This window comes from Gastrolobium bilobum, unplaced genomic scaffold (genome assembly GCF_033153095.1).
Source record: "Gastrolobium bilobum isolate Gb01-03AN ecotype WA unplaced genomic scaffold, APGP_CSIRO_Gbil_v1 utg131797, whole genome shotgun sequence".
Taxonomy (NCBI): domain Eukaryota; kingdom Viridiplantae; phylum Streptophyta; class Magnoliopsida; order Fabales; family Fabaceae; genus Gastrolobium; species Gastrolobium bilobum.
In genome coordinates, this window is record NW_026897983.1 from 1 (window position 1) to 18,345 (window position 18,345).

The window sequence follows — 18,345 nt, forward strand, 5'->3', positions numbered from 1 at the left end:
CTCTCCTGCAGAGTTTGGTGATAAGGCAGGGGAGGAAGACCGTAGTCTTCCTTATGTCCCTCTGCAAGCTATTATAGATGAGGGTTACTGCATGAAAATGGATGTGCTTAATGATACAGTAAATTTGAACTTGAAGTCCTCAGTTAGCAGAGGCTTCATGAGAGGTGAGGGTGATGTTGGAGTTGGCAAACAGTGCCCAGAACCTGGCTATGTCCTTCATGCTCCCCTTGCAGAGGGACCCTTTGTAGTAGTTGGGATTGTCCAGGGCTACTGTCTGCTTCAGATCCTTCTGAAATTTGTACACCTCCCTACTATCCAAATACTCCTGGTATGGACAGTTGGTGACGGAGGGAAGGTGGAGTACTTCCTGGACATCAGCGGGGGAAAATGATACTTGTTTTCCCCTCACTGTGACCACATCAGGTGCCTCCTCTTCGGGCAGCCTCCTCGTCTGGTATAGGAATTCCCCCACCCAGTTCAAATTTAACTCACGGTCATCAGTGGCGAAAAGCAACGTTACAAAACGAGTGGTCAGCAGTAGGTGACCAGTTACTGATGGGATGAGTGTGAGAAGATGGAACGGTTTTGGTCAAGACGTGGGAGAGAGGGAAAAGGAAAGGGTGCAGTTGTCTTAATGGTTGAGGAGACGGTTGCTTTTTCTGCGCGCGTTTCCAATAGTTGCAATGAATGCAAATTGGATATGGCTGCGTATCTTTTTAAGTGACTCAGCGGGGACAGGTGTCCCAGTCACTCTTATCTCCTAACCCAGAGAACGTTCCATTTGTCTTTTCCTAACTAATAAATAAATAACTAACTGAAATAAATAATAAGAAAACATGCAACCATGAGTACTAAATAAGGAAAATGGAACGTACTAACCTATCACCTATTATTTAATAAATCTAAATGAACATGTAACAAAACATTTAATCATATCTATATGTTTATATATATATATATATATATATATATATATATATATATATATATATATATATATTTGTATTGTGTGGTCAGGGACCACCCCAAAACTACGTTCCTAGAACGTAACGTACTTTATTTGGACTTTTTGGAGAGGAACATCAGACGTTCCCTCCTTTTTGGGAGCTGTGTGGTTATGGATAACCACCCCAAAACTTTGCTCTTTGTCAGAGAGCAAATGTATCTACTGGGTTGCCTCCCAGTCAGCGCTTAGTTTAATGTCTTTAGCTATACATGGTACTTACCTCTCAAGGTGTTTTAGAAATGGTTGAGGGGACCTCAGTGTCCCCTAGTAGTGATCCTGGTGTTCTGGTTTGAAGGTTGGCAGCAATCTGCCCCAGATGGGACTCAATGTTCCTGACCACTGCATCATTCCTGGTGACATATTCCTTGACATAATTTTCCAGGGTGTTGATGCGTTGGTCATCTCTGTGGAACGGAACGTAGTTGTTTCTTCTTTGTACAAACGTTCCACTGCTGCTACCTTGCTGATACTGCTGCTGATTGTTGTTGAATGGTCCCTTCTATGATTTCATATCTTGATTCAAGTGTTCCTGTAAAAAAATATCCTCCTGCAGCAAAATCTAAGTGAGACTGAGAAGTATGGTCAAGTCCTTTATAGAAAGATTGTAACACTCCCCAACTTTCTACCCTATGGTTTGGACATTTTCTTATGATGTACTTGTATCTCTCCCATGCTTCATAGAGATTTTCTCCATAAAACATTCTGAAGTTAGAGATTTCTGCTCTAACATCAGCTTGTTGAGACATTGGGAAAAACCTCTCTATGAACTTGTTAGAGAGTTCTTCCCATGTGTGGATTGACCCAGGGGTGAGAGTTTTCATCCATGTTTTTGCTTTTAAGCCTAAGGAGTGAGGGAACAACCTCATTCTCATGCTCTCTTCTGTTACACCCTCAGCTTAAAATTGTCACAGATATCTTGGAATGTGGTGAGGTGTATGTAAGGATCTTCTGCAGGGAGTCCATTGAAGACCCCTGCTTCCTTAATCATGTGAAACATGATAGGTTTTAGTTCAAAATTGGGTGCTACAAGAGGGAGGATTACTCCCATGTCTGGTCTGTTCCTGAAAGGAGCAGCCAAAGTTCTGAAGTTCTGTTCAGGGGGAACCTCCTCATTGTTATTATTGTGATCAGCTATGTTTTCAGGAAATCCTTCTCTGAGGTTCCTTCTTCTCCTATGGAGTGTACGTTCTGGCTCAGGATCAAAGAGAAACTCAGGTACTTCAACGGAGTGGTTAGAGTCTGTTTCAAACTCTTCACTCATAAACCAATAACACAGGGTATATATATGCACAGCAGATTCAGTGATAAAGAGAAAAAAATATAAAAGTAAAGGAAGATATACAGTATATGTGTTAGAAAACAATGATAAGAACAACAGTTAGTGTTTCTATCCCCGGCAACAGCGCCAAAAACTTGTTGGGTGGTTTGCAGATGGTGGAAAATATAAGTTATGATAGGGGACGTTTCTCTGTTTTTGTAGAACATAGATTCGTCCCTTAGTTCCAACCCAAGTGCGCAAGTGCACGCATCAAGTAATAAAGGGAGTATTAATGCCCAAATTATCGTTCCCACGAGGATAGAGCGCTAATTATTGTTTTATCACTGTTTATAAAGAGTGAAAATGAGAAGAAAAGTTAGTAAATGAACTGTCGGGTCAAACGTTCCCTCTTGTCTTGACAACGTTCCTCAGGAACAGTAGGTTCAATCTGATGGCAAACAGTTGCTCGCTGCGTTATGTATGTGATCCTTCTTGTTTAGAAGAAGGTGAGATAACAATCATTGGAGTTTTTATAAGTGCTAAATGAAATAAAATAAAACTAATAAAACAGGAATAACTATAATCAAGAGACAACAGGGTGGTGTTAAAAACGTTTAACAGAAGGAACAGATTCACTGCTTCACTCTTAAAGGGGCTGTTTTCTCTGCTCAAGACTCAACACCTTTTGGCTTTGTCCCAGTTTCTTTGCCTGCCAACTCTGATTCCTCAGCTTATGGTCTAGATGGCTCACAAGTTTCCATATTCTTATGGCTCTCTTGACTCCAACAGGTACTTAGTTCAGAACCTTAAAATGGACGAGTTGGCCCCTTATTCCTAAGGTGACCAGTAGCGTTTTTGCCATGACATCTACCTTCCCCCAATGGCTAAGCTGTCTGAAATCCCTTCCTTATGGAAGTTCCTTTCTTAGTATGTACCCAATTTCCATTGGCGCACAATGAATATAGCTTACTTAGCCAAAGAAATACAAAAAGCTTCGGTCAAGAGTTTTGAAAACAGTTCTTTAAGAGTTTCACAGTTTACCCGTTCCACAGATAGTTCAGCTCATGGCTGATAGTTTAAACATAATTATTCTCAACTGAGATCACATAGACCCGAGATTCAGTCAAGAGATAACGATTGGAACGAAGAGAAAAACACTTATATTAATTTAAAAGACAGTTTACAAAAAGAAACAAAAAATGGAGAAAGATGGGTATTTGCTCGTGAGGAGTCTTGATGGTTGTTTACAGAGAAGAGAAAAGGGGTTGTCACTTAACTACAGTTACAACTAAAAATTAAACTAAGTTACTAACTACTACTACTACTAGGTAATCTTCTTCCTTCTGGACTTTAATCGCTCCAGAATCCGATGATGTTTTTGTATGAGGGTGGACATATTTATAGATGGAAGGAGAGTGGCAAGCTTGTAAATCCTTTGGAGCAAGTTGCTTGAATGAGGGGACGGGATAGTGGCAGCAGAGTATGGAAGCTGCACAAATTGCTGGATGGAACAAGGTTTGGTGATGATTAGCCGTAGTTTGCAGGCCTTCCCATGTTTTGCTTCTGTTTTCAGCCAATGAGAACTCTTGATTCCCTGCTCTTCACGTTTTCAGCTGCTCAGTTGGTGCACCGCCTTGCTTTTTAGAAGTCTTTAACTCTACGTTACCTGCAAAGTGTACAGAAGCATTAAATGAATGGAGCAGGTGCATTAAATGCGTCTCAGTCCGTTCCCCTTTTAATATATTTTCAAGGAAGACGTTACCATCCGTTCCCCCACTGTGTTTTTGTCACAAATGTGTAAAACAAGTGATTTTCATGCTGAAGTTGCTCATCAGATGAGGGAACGTATGGTATTTTGCCATCAAAATGGGCTTAGATGGGAACGAATTTACGTCCCATCAAAGACCCCTGCTTCCCTAATCATGTGGAACATGATAGGTTTTAGTTCAAAATTTGGTGCTACAGGGGGAAAGATTACTCCCCTATCTGGTCTGTTCCTGAAAGGAGCAGCCAAAGTTCTGAAGTTTTGTTCAGGGGGAACCTCTTCATTGTTATTATTGTGATCAACCATGTTTTCTGGAAATCTTTCCCTGAGGTTCCTTCTTCTCCTATAGAGTGTACGTTCTGGCTCAGGATCAAAGAGAAACTCAGGTACTTCAATGGAGTGGTTAGAGTCTGTTTCAAACTCTTCACTCATAAACCAATAGCACAGGGTATGCACAACAGATTCAGTGATAAAGAGAAAAAAATATAAAAGTAAAGGCAGATATACAATATATGTGTTAGAAAACAATGATAAGAACAATAGTTAGTGTTTCTATCCCCGGCAACGGCGCCAAAAACTTGTTGGGTGTTTTGCTGATGGTGGAAAAATATAAGTTCTGATAGGGGACGTTGTTCTGTTCTTGCAGAACACAGATTCGTCCCTCAGTTCCAACCCAAGTGCGCAAGTGCACGCATCAAGTAATAAAGGGAGTATTAATGCCCAAATTATCGTTCCCACGAGGATAGAGTGCTAATTATTGTTTTATCACTTTTTATAAAGAGTGAAAATGAGAAGAAAGGTTAGTAAATGAATTGTCTGGTCAAATGTTCCCTACTGTCTTGACAACGTTCCTCAGGAACAGTAGGTTCAACCTGATGGCAAACAGATGCTCGCTGCGTTATGTATGTGATCCTTCCTGTTTAGAAGAAGGTGAGATAACAATCATTGGAGTTTTTATAAGTACTAAATAAAATAAAATAAAATTACTAAAACAGAAATAACTATAATCAAGAGACAACGAGGTGGTGGTTAAAACAGTTTAACAGAAGGAACGGATTCACTGCTTCACTCTTAAAGGGGTTGTTTTCTCTGCTCAAGACTTAGCACCTTTTGGCTTTGTCCCAGTTTCTTTGCCTGCCAACTCTGATTCCTCAGCTCATGGTCTAGATGGGTCACAAGTTTCCATATTCTTATGGCTCCCTTGACTCCAACAGGTACTTAGTTCAGAACCTTAAAATGGACGAGTTGGCCCCTTATTCCTAAGGTGACCAGTAGCGTTTTTGCCATGACATCTACCTTCCCCCAATGGCTAAGCTGTCTGAAATCACTTCCTTATGGAAGTTCCTTTCTCAGTATGTACCCAATTTCCATTGGTGCACGATGAATATAGCTTACTTAGCCAAAGAAATACAAAAAGCTTCGGTCAAGAGTTTTGAAAACAGTTCTTTAAGAGTTTCACAGTTTACCCGATCCACAGATAGTTTAACTCATGGCTGATAGTTTAAACATAATTATTCTCAACTGAGATCATATAAACTCAAGATTCAGTCAAGAGATAACAATTGGAACAAAGAGAAAAACACTTATATTAATTTAAAAGACAGTTTACAAAAAAGAAACAAAAAATGGAGAAAGATGGGTATTTGCTCGTGAGGAGTCTTGATGGTTGTTTACAGAGAAGGGAAGAGGGGTTGTCGCTTAACTATAGTTACAACCGAAAATTAAACTAAGTTACTAACTACTACTAAGTGATCTCTTCCTTTCGGACTGCAAACCCTTTAGGACTCGATGATGTTTTTGTGTGAGGGAGAACCTATTTATAGCTGGAAGAGGAATGGCAAGACTGGAATTCCCTTGGAGCTAGTTGCTTGAATGAGGGGACGGGACTGTGGCAGCAGAGTGCGAAGCTTGCATGAATTGCTGAATGGAACAGGATTTGGTGATGATTAGCCGTTGTTTGCAGGCCTTCCCATGTTTTGCTTCTGTTTTCAGCCAATGAGAACTCTTGATTCTCTGCTCTTCACGTTTCCAGCTGCTCAGTTGGTGCATCGCCTTGCTTTTTAGATGTCTTTAACTCTACGTTACCTGCAAAGTGTACAGAAGCATTAAATGAATGGAGCAGGTGCATTAAATGCGTCTCAGTCCGTTCCCCCTTTAATATATTTTAAAGGAATACGTTACCATCCGTTCCCCCACTGTGTTTTTGTCACAAATATGTAAAACAAGTGATTTTCATGCTGAAGTTGCTCATCAGATGAGGGAACGTATGGTATTTTGCCATCAAAATGGGCTTAGATGGGAACGAATTTACGTCCCATCAAGGATCAAGCAAACATAGATCCTCTCATCACTCCATATGTGCGCCTCACATAGGGGAGCAAAATTAGTTGATCACAATCAAAAAAATTGATGCTCCCTCTCTCCTCTTAGGGTTCTAGGAAAAGTTCCAACCTTTCTTCTTCTCTCTTTGCTTGCACCATCACCTAACCTCAAGACACCATTAAAATCTTAAGTAAAACAATCCATACATTTGGTAGCCTCTTCCTTTTATGCGCCTAGCCAGCCACCAAGGATAAGGAGGGATCAAGGAGAAAGAGTTCTCGCTTACAAGAAGGAGATAACCGTGTGGATCACCGTTGGAGGGCGTCATCATTTTGCGCCTACAAGTGAAAAGGTAATTCTGAAACCCCATCTCGTTTCAACGTAAAGATTCCTAAAGCATTCATACATGGGGTGCATAGATGGTCTATGCTTCCGCACCCCGAAATTTTTGTTTTTTCCACCCATGTATGCTCTCCATAGTATGACTATGGTGCTGATTTTTCAAATCTTTCATTATTATTGTTTTAAAACGTTTACGTAATGAAAATGAAAAAGTTTACTCGCATTTTTGAATGAATGGATGTGATTGCAACTGTGCTTAATATCATAAGCAATGTTAACAACACCGGTACGTAACGGGCTGTTACATTTTATGGTATTAGAGCAGTTTACTAGGGAACTTTGATTATGTATGATTGTGTTTTGTGTTGCATAGCTGTCTGTAAACTCTTTATGATTAATGTATATATGATTTTCTTAGTGTGGGTCTGATCAGCTTATTCCTTTGTGTTACATGTACAGTTATCATGAGGAGGATTCGTGGGGGCCGTGGGACACGAGGTGCAGATCCTCCATCGCCTGATCCGGTTACTGCAATTTTTAATGCTCTACAGCCGGAGACGACAACAAATAGAATCATGACTGAGAACCTGATGAAAACAAATCAGGATATGATGCAGGCCTTCATGACTAAGATGAGGGCTGAGAGAGCTCATTATAGGAAGGGTGATTCTCCTCCTCACATGGCTACGGTGACTCCTACACCTACACCATTTGTCACACCCCAGCAGGGGGAGAGTAGGGCTAGTCATCATACTGGTGAGACTAGTCAGCCCACTGTGGATCCTACTTTTATTGCTCATACTTTTGAGGTTGCTGAGCAGTTTGATGCAGGTGATGCTGATGAGAGGACATTTATTGCCTTCAGGAAACATAAACCTCCTGCATTTCTGGGGTCAAAGGACCCGAAGGTTGTTACTACCTGGCTGATGGGGATGGATAAGATCTTTCAGGTAATGAGGTGTCAGGATCCTCAGAAACTTATGTATTCTGTTTATATGTTGGAGGGTGATGCCCACGAGTGGTGGTGCAATGTATTTCGCCCTTTTGTTATTCAGGGAGAATAGCTTACTTGGGCCTTGTTTGAGGGCTTATTTCATGAAGAATATTTTCCCAAGGATGTCCGGGAAGCTAAACAGGGGGAGTTTGATAAACTAGTACATGGTTCTTTATTTAGGGATGCATATTTGGCAAAGTTTAATGAATTGGTCAAAGTTGCTAATTATAGGGGTACTCTGCCTACTCCGAAATTTTTATATGCAAAATTTCAAAGGGTACTGAGTGAAAAGATTGCTAAACGTATGTCTAATACGACTGTAAGAAATTTTGCTGACTTGGTGACCCAGTGCAAGAGGGTTGATAATGCTTATGGCATGTATCCTAAGTCTAATTCTGCTAAAGATCAAGAAGTTAAGAGGACTGCTGGTCCTTCAGGTTCTAACTACAGGGTTGGTCACCATCATAATAATAACAGAGGTAGGGGATGCAGGTAAGGAAGCTTCCAGGCCAGTTCAAGAGGGGTGGTGGCCAGAAGGGCGGATTCAATTATAGGAATTCTGCTCCTCTGTGTGAAAAATGCAAAAGATACCACATGAGTCCTTGTACTGCAGCTCCAAATTCTTATTTCAAGTGGTGTAAGGTTCGACACTATGCTAGGGAATGTTAAAGAAACACTGGCAGGCTGCGAATCTGTAGGCCTTGCCATCTGTTCCTACTGTGGGACGAGTGTATACGACTAATATGCAGCAGACAGAAAAAGCACCGAATTTGGTTAAAGGTATAATTTTCATTTCTAATATTGACTTGTCTGTTTTTGTTTGATTTGAGAGCGACACATTCTGTAACACCCCGTGTATACCCGGTTTGTTATCATGTGATCGTATTAAGCTACGCTTAATTAAAATTCGGAATGAACTTTTTCTTTTCAATTATGACGTCATTATCATTTACCAAGTTGATTATTTAATCATTTTCAAAACATTGCCTGTAGGTAATTTGCAATCAAACAACTAACTGAAATACCTCATATATTAAGTAACTGTGTCTCTAGTCACGGAACTACAACACGTAGACCGGACCATCCTGATAGTTTAAACAACTCAAAACTACAAGCATAACTAACATCAATGTGGCATGGACAATCCCCATGCTCACCAAATATGGCAACAAAGCCAAACAGAGTCTCAAATCCAATAACATGATAATAAATGTAAAACATGTCAGCATCCAAGCATATCATCATAAAAGCATAAATCTCAACTCAGCTCTGGCCTCCTGCTGCCCGAGGTATTTACCCCTGAGGTACCTGATCCTGAAAAATGTGCCCCAAACGTGGGGTGAGATCTCTAAAAAGAAATCTCAGTAAGACAAGGGGTCCTCAAGGACTCTTTCGCCTCAAGCTCACTTACAGGCATAATATAAGTTCAAAACAGTAATTTCAATGCATGTTCATGTTAAGCATATATTTCATGACATTATAATCCCTTGCTCAATGAGCGAACATTTAACTCAGTAATCATGTGACGTATGCAAATGCGGTTCGACTGGCCAGGGAACAAGATAGGGATTATGCACGTCCGCGACCCATCTAACATAAAAGTCGCAGTCTTATGCCTTACACACCAGAGTCACTGTCTGATTGTATAAGTAACAACATCACTTTCGTACACTACATGCCTTACACACCAGAGTCGCTGTCTGATTGTGTAAGTAACGACATCATATTCACACACTACATGCCTTACACACCAGAGTCGCTGTCTGATTGTGTAAGTAACAACATCATATTCACTTTTCTCAGGCATATATCATGCATATAACATTTTCATAAAAACATCTCATGCATATAAACAACCCTCCCATGGAGGTCGGTGGAAAAAACAACAGTCTAATCCGAGGACATGAAAGCTTACCTTGCAAGCTAACAATCCAAATCAAGAGTCCACACAAGCTCAAGGCCCACGAACAGCACAATCACAATTTGTTTATACAATAATTAATCATCAATAATCATTGCTCAAGATTCTATAAGTGATTAAGACTTTCTAACTCATTTTAAGTCATTTCATGCTGTTTCTGCAGGAGGTATTCGAATACTCCACGAGTAGTATTCGAATACTCCAGCTCTCCAGAAAGTATTCAACTACTTTCACTTAAGAATTCAAATACTACCAAGTATCCGAATACTTTTCCCCCCAGTATCCGAATACCATAGTATCCGAATACCAAACCTCACTGTATTCAAATACTTTACAGTATTTGAATACTTCTTCAAAGGTATCCAAATACTTTTCTTCCCAGAAAAGTATTCCAATACTTTTGCAAGGCGTATTCGACTACTAGTTTAAAACTATAGTTGCAACTCTTTACCAAATACTCTAAGATTTTAATATGTTAAACTAGATATCTCAAGATTTTCAACGACATATTTTATGTCTTAATCGGAGTTGTATAACTCCGGTTATGATTTTTGCAAAGTTCCTACAACAACTGAATTTCCAGCAATAGGGTCGAGACTTCAAACATAAACTGAGAGCAATCCACTTATCCAATGGATTTGAAAATTTACAGGGTTGTATCCCTATGTATTAGCTTCACATAGGTCTAAACCTCACTCAATTTAGAGCTCTGTAGCTCAAGATATCAAAATTTTACTAAACTAGGTCGCTGCCGTCTCGCGAAGTATTCGATTACTGCATTTTTCCAAGAAGTATTCGAATACTGCCCGAAAAGTATTCAAATACTTCTTCGACAGAATGCAAAAAACTGATTTTTTAAGGGTATAATTGACCTCCAATGATCCAAAATCGATTTGGAGTCCAAGAACTCCTTAAACAGATGTTTATTAACATGCTTGGGACTCAGAAACACATTCCTTTATTCAATTGATCAAAGTTTTACTTTTTAACTGATTAAACAAGCTTAAAATCATCAAAAGAAAAAGAGGTGTTCATGGTATACCTCTAAGCTCCAAAAATCCGAAAATGAGACACCATAAGGGTCCTCAACACAGCACCAAAGTTCAGACTTAGGCAAGACACGAATTTGACCACCAAGCTTGGTCCTTTAAGCCAAAAGATCACTTCTTGGCACCACAAAAGTCATGAACAAAGCCTCCACTAAGGTAGTTCACAAACTCAGCCCCAAGTAACACAACTCAGAAGCTAAACTTAGCAAGAAGGAGTCTTTCTTCCCCATAATGTATACTCTCAAGTGCACGCAAGATGGAAGAGGAAGAATCAAAAGGAAATGCTAAGACTTGGTTGGTTTCAAGGGAGAAAGCTCAAGTTTGAAAGGGAACAAGCAATGGAACAGTACCAAGGCTGATCAGCCTCCAAAGGTCACGTAGGAATAGAAATTTTCTAGGGTTTTGAGCCCAAAAGTTGTATTTATAGGCACTTAAGCTTTAAACACACAGTATTAACAATAATAGCTACGCTTAGCATTTTAATCCCAAACTTAAAATTCTGAACGTACTCAATTTTACAAGATTTATCATATTTTATATTAATTTTCGCAGCACCTTTCTGGTACTCGCTTTTACGTAGCCACTATCAGTTCTGGCACCAGTTCTCATTATTTTAACTTGAAACTTGAAATCACAGTCCTACATATTATTCTAGGAATATTCATGCACTTATTATAATTTTCCGGGATACTTCATCGGTACGCATTTATACCGAGTAGCAGAACCGGTATCTGCACTTTTCGTCAGAAAAGCGACTTTCAGCATTATTACTCACTTACTATAATTATTAAAGCCTCATAATAATTATTAGAGTCAATTATGGAATTATTTTCTAATTTCTCTTAATCAATTAATTAACTTCCTTAATTAACGGTGCGAGTTCTTACACATTCCTTCATCGCGGAATATGTAGCTAAGGGGTTAAGTTTAAAGGTAGCAAGGATAATTCCCCGCATGCATATCACTACTGCTATAGGAGAGGTTAGTGATTCCTCTTTTATTTGTAGAGATGTTGAGTTTGTATATTAAGGCAATGGTTACACTATTGATTTGATTATCTTTCCCCTTGCCTCAGTTAATATGATTTTGGGTATGGACTGGTTGTCTCAAAACTACGCAATGATTGATTGCTGCGAAAAGAGGTTGGTATTATCTCCTGAGAAGCCCGCTGTTTGTCCGTCTCCTTATCTGTCTGTCTGTCAAACTGTTAAGGCCTTGAAGGCTGGTGATTTGGGTTATGTTCTGCTGGGTAGACTTGTTGGCGATAAAGAAGAGGAAATTTCAAATATTTCGATTGTTAATGAATTTGTTGAAGTATTTCCTGATGAGATACCGAAATTTCCACTTGAGAGGGAGATTGAGTTCTCCATTGATTTATTTCCTGGTGTCGGGCCTATATCTTTGGCTCCATACCCGATGTTGCCACTGGAGTTGGCTGAGTTGAGGAAGCATATTGAGGAGCTATCTGAAAAGAATTTTATCAGACCGAGTGTGTCTCCATGGGGAGCTCCTGCAATATTTGTGAAAAAGAAGGATGATAGTATAAGACTGTGTAAAGACTACCAGTAGTTGAATAAAGTTACGACTAAGAACAAGTATCCTTTGCTAAGAATTGATGATCTGCTGGATCAGTTGAGGGGTGCTTATGTATTTTCTAAGATTAATCTCCGGTCCGGATATCACCAGATCCGGATTAAGCCGGAGGATGTGCCTAAAAAGGCGTTCTGATCCAGATACAGACATTTTGAATACCAGGTGATTCCTTTTGGGCTTACTAATGCCCCTGCAGTGTTCATGGACTATATGAATTGCATTTTTAAACCATATATGGACCAGTTTGTTATTGTGTTCATTGATGATATTTTAATATATTCCAAGAGTAAAGAGGAGCATACGGATCATCTGAGGATTCTATTGCAAGTATTGAAGGAGAAGAAACTATACGTTAAGTCGTCTAAATATGAATTTTGGCTATCCAAGGTGCAATTTCTGGGTCATGTTATTTCTTCTAGCGGTGTTACTGTGGATCCGAGTAAACGTCCTAAGACTGTGACTGAGATCAGAAGCTTTCTGGGTCTTGCTGGTTATTATCATAGGTTTATACAGGGTTTTTCTACAATGGTACTGCCATTGACCCGATTGATACGAAAGGATACTCCTTTTATGTGGACCGAGGAATGTGAAGAGTGCTTTTTGACTCTTAAATAAAAATTGACTATTGCTCTTGTGTTGACTTTTCCCGATCTGGAATGTGAGTTTGAATTATACTGTGATGCTTCCAAGAAAAGTTTAGGGAGTGTTCTGATGCAAGAAAGGAGAGTGGTTGCTTATGCTTCTAGGCAGTTGAAGCCTCATGAGGAGAATTATCTGACTCATGACTTGGAGCTTGCTGCTATTGTGTTTGCCTTGAAAATTTGGAGGCATTTTCTATATGGGAAGAAGTTTGCTGTGTTCAGTGATCACAAAAGCTTGAAATATTTGTTTGATCAGAAAGAATTGAACATGAGACAGCGAAGGTGGGTTGAATTCTTAAAAGATTATGACTTTGAACTAAAATACCATTCGGGTAAAGCTAATATGGTGGCAGATGCCTTGAGTAGGAAGTTTGTCAATTTGTCTCATATGACGATGTAGGATAATGAAGTGATTGAGCAGTTCAGGGATTTGAAAATAACGAATTTCTTTGCAGGTAGAGTTTGCACTATTGAGTTGACTAGAATTGAGAACGAATTACATGAGAAGATTAAAGAGACTCAAATGCAGAATGATAGTGTTAAGTATTTGAAAGGCCAAAGTGGCATATCTGTGAATGAACAAGGGTTATTGTTATACCTGGGTAGGATTATTGTGCCCAAGGAGTTAGCAGAAAGAGGTTATGGTTGAGGCCCATAAGGGTCAGTATGCTATTCACCCAGGTGCTACAAAAATGTATCAAGATCTGAAAATTAAGTTCTAGTGGCCTGGGATGAAAAAGGATGTCGCAGAGTATGTGTCTAAATGCTTGGTATGTTAGAAAGTTAAAATAGAACATCAGAAATCTACTGGTTTACTTCAGCCACTTGATATACCATAGTGGAAATGGGAGAGCATCTCTATTGATTTTGTTGTTGGTTTGCCTCGGACTCAGGCTGGTTACGATTCTATTTGGGTTATTGTGGATAGACTTACGAAGTCTACACATATTCTGCCAGTGCGAGTGGATTTCTCTACGAAGAGATAAGCAAAACTTTATGTGAATGAGATTGTAAGGCTCCACGGGATTCCGGTTAGTATTGTGAGTGATCGGGTCCCGAAATTTACATCACGTTTTTGGGGAGCTTTGCAGCAGGCTTTTGGCACTCAACTCAGGCTTAGCACTGCGTATCACTCGCAGACTGATGGTCAGACTGAGAGGACCATACAGACACTTGAGGATATGCTGAGAGCTTACACATTGGAGTAGGGTACTGCTTGGGACATATACTTGTCATTGGTAGAATTCTCATATAATAACAGTTTTCATTCCAATTTGGGCTTGGCACTGTATGAGACATTGTATGGACGGAGATGTCAAACTCCTACTTGTTGGAATGAGGTAGGGGATAAAGAAAGATTTGGTCGGAATTTTGTGCAAGAGACTACAGTACAAATTGATATGATTATAGAGAAACTTAAACAGGCATAGAATCAGTAGAAAAGTTATTATGACAATAAACACAGACCGCTTGAATTTGAAGAAGGAGACCATGTATTTGTGCGGTTATCTCCGATCACAAGTGTTGGCCGCGCATTGGGAGTAAGGAACCTGTGTCCTTGATTTATTGGGTCGTATCAAATTATGAAAAAAGTGGGATTAGTGGCCTATCAGCTTGCCTTACCCCTACAATTGTCGAATCTACATGACATTTTTCATGTGTCACAACTGCGGCGTTATGTTCCGGATGAATCACATGTAGTGATACCGGAGGATGTTGAAATTCGGGAGAACCTGAAACTCCTATAGGTCTTATTGAGGTACTTGACCCCATTTAAAAGAGACTGAGAAGCAAAATTATCCCTAATGTTAAAGATTCAGTGGGAAGGATGCACACCTAAGGAGGCTACTTGAGAGCGGGAGGATGAGATTCTCCGACTATATCCTGAGTTAGCGGACAGGTACGATTTAATTATGCGAACAAAATTGCAAAAAGGAGGGGTGAATATAACACCTTGTAATTGTAAAACACATAATTATATTTAAAATATGGATTAAAGGGTAAGATTAGTGAAAATTCTGAATTCGGAGTCAAAATACGTAGAAAGGGTAAAACGATAAATTGTCAATCACGTAACCCTAGGAAATGAAATGTGAGTAGAAGGTCTCAAATGGAAAAACTAACCCTGGAAATGGATTCAGAACAAAAATTTGAGTGGTTAGGCAAGTTTCTGGAAATTTGATGAATAATATTTTTTACCGGGTAAAAATACAGCGATATGAAAGGTTCGAAAAATAAGCACCATAGTCATACTATGAAGTGCATACATGGGTGGAAAAAACAAAACTTTCAGGGTGTGGAAGCATAGATCATCTATGCACCCCATGTATGAATGCTTTAGGAATATTTACGTTGAAACGAGATGGAGTTTCAAAATTGCCTTTTCACTTGTAGGCGCAAAAGGATGACGCCCTTCAACGGTGATCCACACGGTTATCTCCTTCTTGCAAGCGAGAAATCTTTCTCCTTGATCCCTCATTATCCTTGGTGGCTGGCTAGGCACATGCAAGGAAGAGGCTACCAAGTGTTTGGATTATTTTACTCAAGACTGTAATGGTGTCTTGAGGTTAGGTGATGGTGCAAGCAAAGAGAGAGAAGAAGAAAGGTTAGAAATTTTCCTAAAACCCTAAGAGGAGAGAGGGAGCATCAGTTTTTCTGATTGTGATCAACTAATTTTGTTCCCCTTGAAAGAAAATTAACAACATGGTTTGATTAAGGCCTTGATGGCCGAACCTATGTTTGGGTGTGTGGTGGTGTTTGCTTTGTAATTCGACTTGAGTTACAATTGAATTGATGATCATTGTAGGTTACCTCCCACGGACGTGATCTTGGAGCAGTGAGCTTGGTGGATTGCCTTTGGTCCTTGACCAAAAGGATTGTGGTAAGTATTTATGTCAAATTGCATGAATGCTTGAATAACCAAGTGTATGGTTTTATGTGGTTCTAATGGATATGGGCTGTTGTGTAGGCATTTCTGGTTGGATTAAGTTCATGTGTAACTTGCATTGGAGCTACCTAGCTTGGGAGCTTCAATAAGGTAATCCCTTGGTACTGAGGTTAATCCCCGTGTGTGCTCCACCATGCCCGTTGGGATAATGGTCGAAGATTGTATGTCAATGATGTAGTTATAACATGCTAATGCATAAGTATATATATTGGGTACATAGGATGTACTATATCTCTGGCCAGTAGATAGTTTGCCTTATGGTGTTACGGACTTCCACTGGATAGGTTTCCGTGTGGGAGTTCCAGTTGACTTGGGGTCATATAGCTGTTACCCGTTGAGGAGCACTTTAGGAATGTCTTGGGTGTATTGGTGGTGGGTGCCTTGGTTGATGTTCTGGGGACACATCCTTGGATGAGAGCCCGTATGCTATATGTCGAGGCCATTAGGCCGGATGTTGCGTAGTTTTGGCATTAACCATTCCAGCTTCATCGTATGTTTTCTCCCTATACATCCTTACTTCACTAAATCCCTTGCTTTATCCAGTTTTGGTGGTTATGATTCGTTGTTGATATTACATCTGAGTGAGCCATTGGGAGGAGTGATCTCCAGAATATTTGGGTTATTGAGATATATTCGTATATCTCATCCCGTGTTTGGGGCATTATTTCAGGTAGTTGTAGTGGAGCTGGAGTCGTGGGCAAGAGGCCCACATGATGAGCACATGGAGTTAGAGAGCATTTTGCATTTTAAGGCCACTTTTGGCATAGGCTAGACTTAGGGCATGAACATTGCATATTGCTTTAGGATTATGCATCTTATCATATTTGTTCATTCCACATTTTGCCTAAGTCTAGTTGATGATGTATTTTGTTATATTTGGAGGTACCTTTATGTATTTATGTTTATCATTTGGGAGAATTGTAATTGTAAATTATGGACCTTGTGTAATATTTAAAGCATATATGTGATGAAAGGGCAATAGGCCTATTTAGGTTATGATTATGTGTTTATTGTAAGAATGCATACAAATGGGATGATGTTATTAAAATGATTCTAAGTTTTGATAAAGTAAGCATGAATGATAAATGGATGAAAATAATGCAAATGGTAATGGGTTGTAAGAGAACCAAGACATTGTTGGTCCTTGAGTGCCACCCTTGTCTATTAGGTACCCTTGAGGCATAATAACACACTTTTGATAAAGTGGGATAGGTTGGATAAAAAAAGGAGGTGCTGCCGAAATTTATACTAAAATGGTAGTTTTTAGGATAACTTTGGGAGAACATATCTCCCTCCACAGAGGTCTAATAGGGACATGTCATACATCATTTTGAAGCTTGAGATGTCAACTATGTTTTGTCATAATTGGTAGCATTTGAGGCTGTGTATCTCCCTGGAGATGCGTTTGAGTGGAGACTATTCAGATGGCCCTGCACATAGGGCTATTGGGTCACTGTTTTGAGAAAATTATTTCTCTCTCAATTCTTGGTCAAATTAGGCTCATGATATGTAAAATTCAATCTTAAGGTGTCTAGTATACTGTATAAAAATTTGAGAGCAATTGGTTGAGTGGTTTGTTTAGAATCGAAGAAATGGTAGGGTATGTTTGGTGTCCTGTTTGGGGTTGGCTGTCAGCTTTGCTTGTCCAACTTCAAACAGCGATAACCGGAGCAAATGAGAACTTTATAGGGCGTGTGATACCTTGTTAGAAAGGTAATTGAATCTGAAATAACATACTAAAATATGATAGGCTTGTAACCACTAAATCACGCACATTGTACAAAAGACTTAACCATGTTCAGTTATGCAAAAACCGTAAAAGTGAGAATTATGCTAAGTGGATTTATGTGAACCCCTTAGTGACTTAAGATAAGAATTGTATGATTGTTAGGCAATTATTTTAATTATTTTGCATTTAGATTTTTCAGTTATGATCACAGTTTTTACCATTACGTGTTGTTATTGTTTTAAAACGCTTACGTAATGGGAAAAAAAAAAGTTTAGTCGCATTTTTAAATGAGTGGCTGTGATTGTAACTGCGCCCTTAATATCATAATCAATGTTAACAACATCGGTGCGTAATGAGATGTTACACTATATATCTTGATAGTTCATGCCATAACACAAGTTTGTTCATTTAATTCACCATTTAATAACTAGATCCCAATACTAGTTAGTTTGAACCACTAACTAATGTGAACATCTCATACTTCATTAAGGCTTAACAGACCTTAAAACCACTTGAATCATACTCAATTATTATAGCAAAGGCTATTAAACATTCATGAACTACACTCCATGTCTTTTAAATCATCATGGCTGAATTCATATAAAATAAGGTTCATGAACTCATTTAAGCTTTTCAATTAACTATGTATAGTTAACCTTCTTTATGGGGTCATGAAATCTTTCATAAAAAATTACGATGTTTTACCATCTTAATCTAGGCATCTTAAGCTTTCAATAGTATATCATAAGCCTTATTCTTATAAGTGTAACTCAAGATA

The 18,345-nt window shown here is 39.2% G+C and overlaps 1 non-coding gene across 1 annotated transcript; it reads left to right on the plus strand.

Moving 5' to 3' along the window:
- Positions 1–1,630: 1,630 nt before the first annotated feature.
- LOC133311930 (small nucleolar RNA R71) lies at positions 1,631–1,737 on the plus strand. The gene has a single exon (XR_009751611.1). It is a non-coding gene; the product is annotated as a small nucleolar RNA R71 (small nucleolar RNA).
- The last annotated feature ends 16,608 nt before the right edge of the window (positions 1,738–18,345 follow it).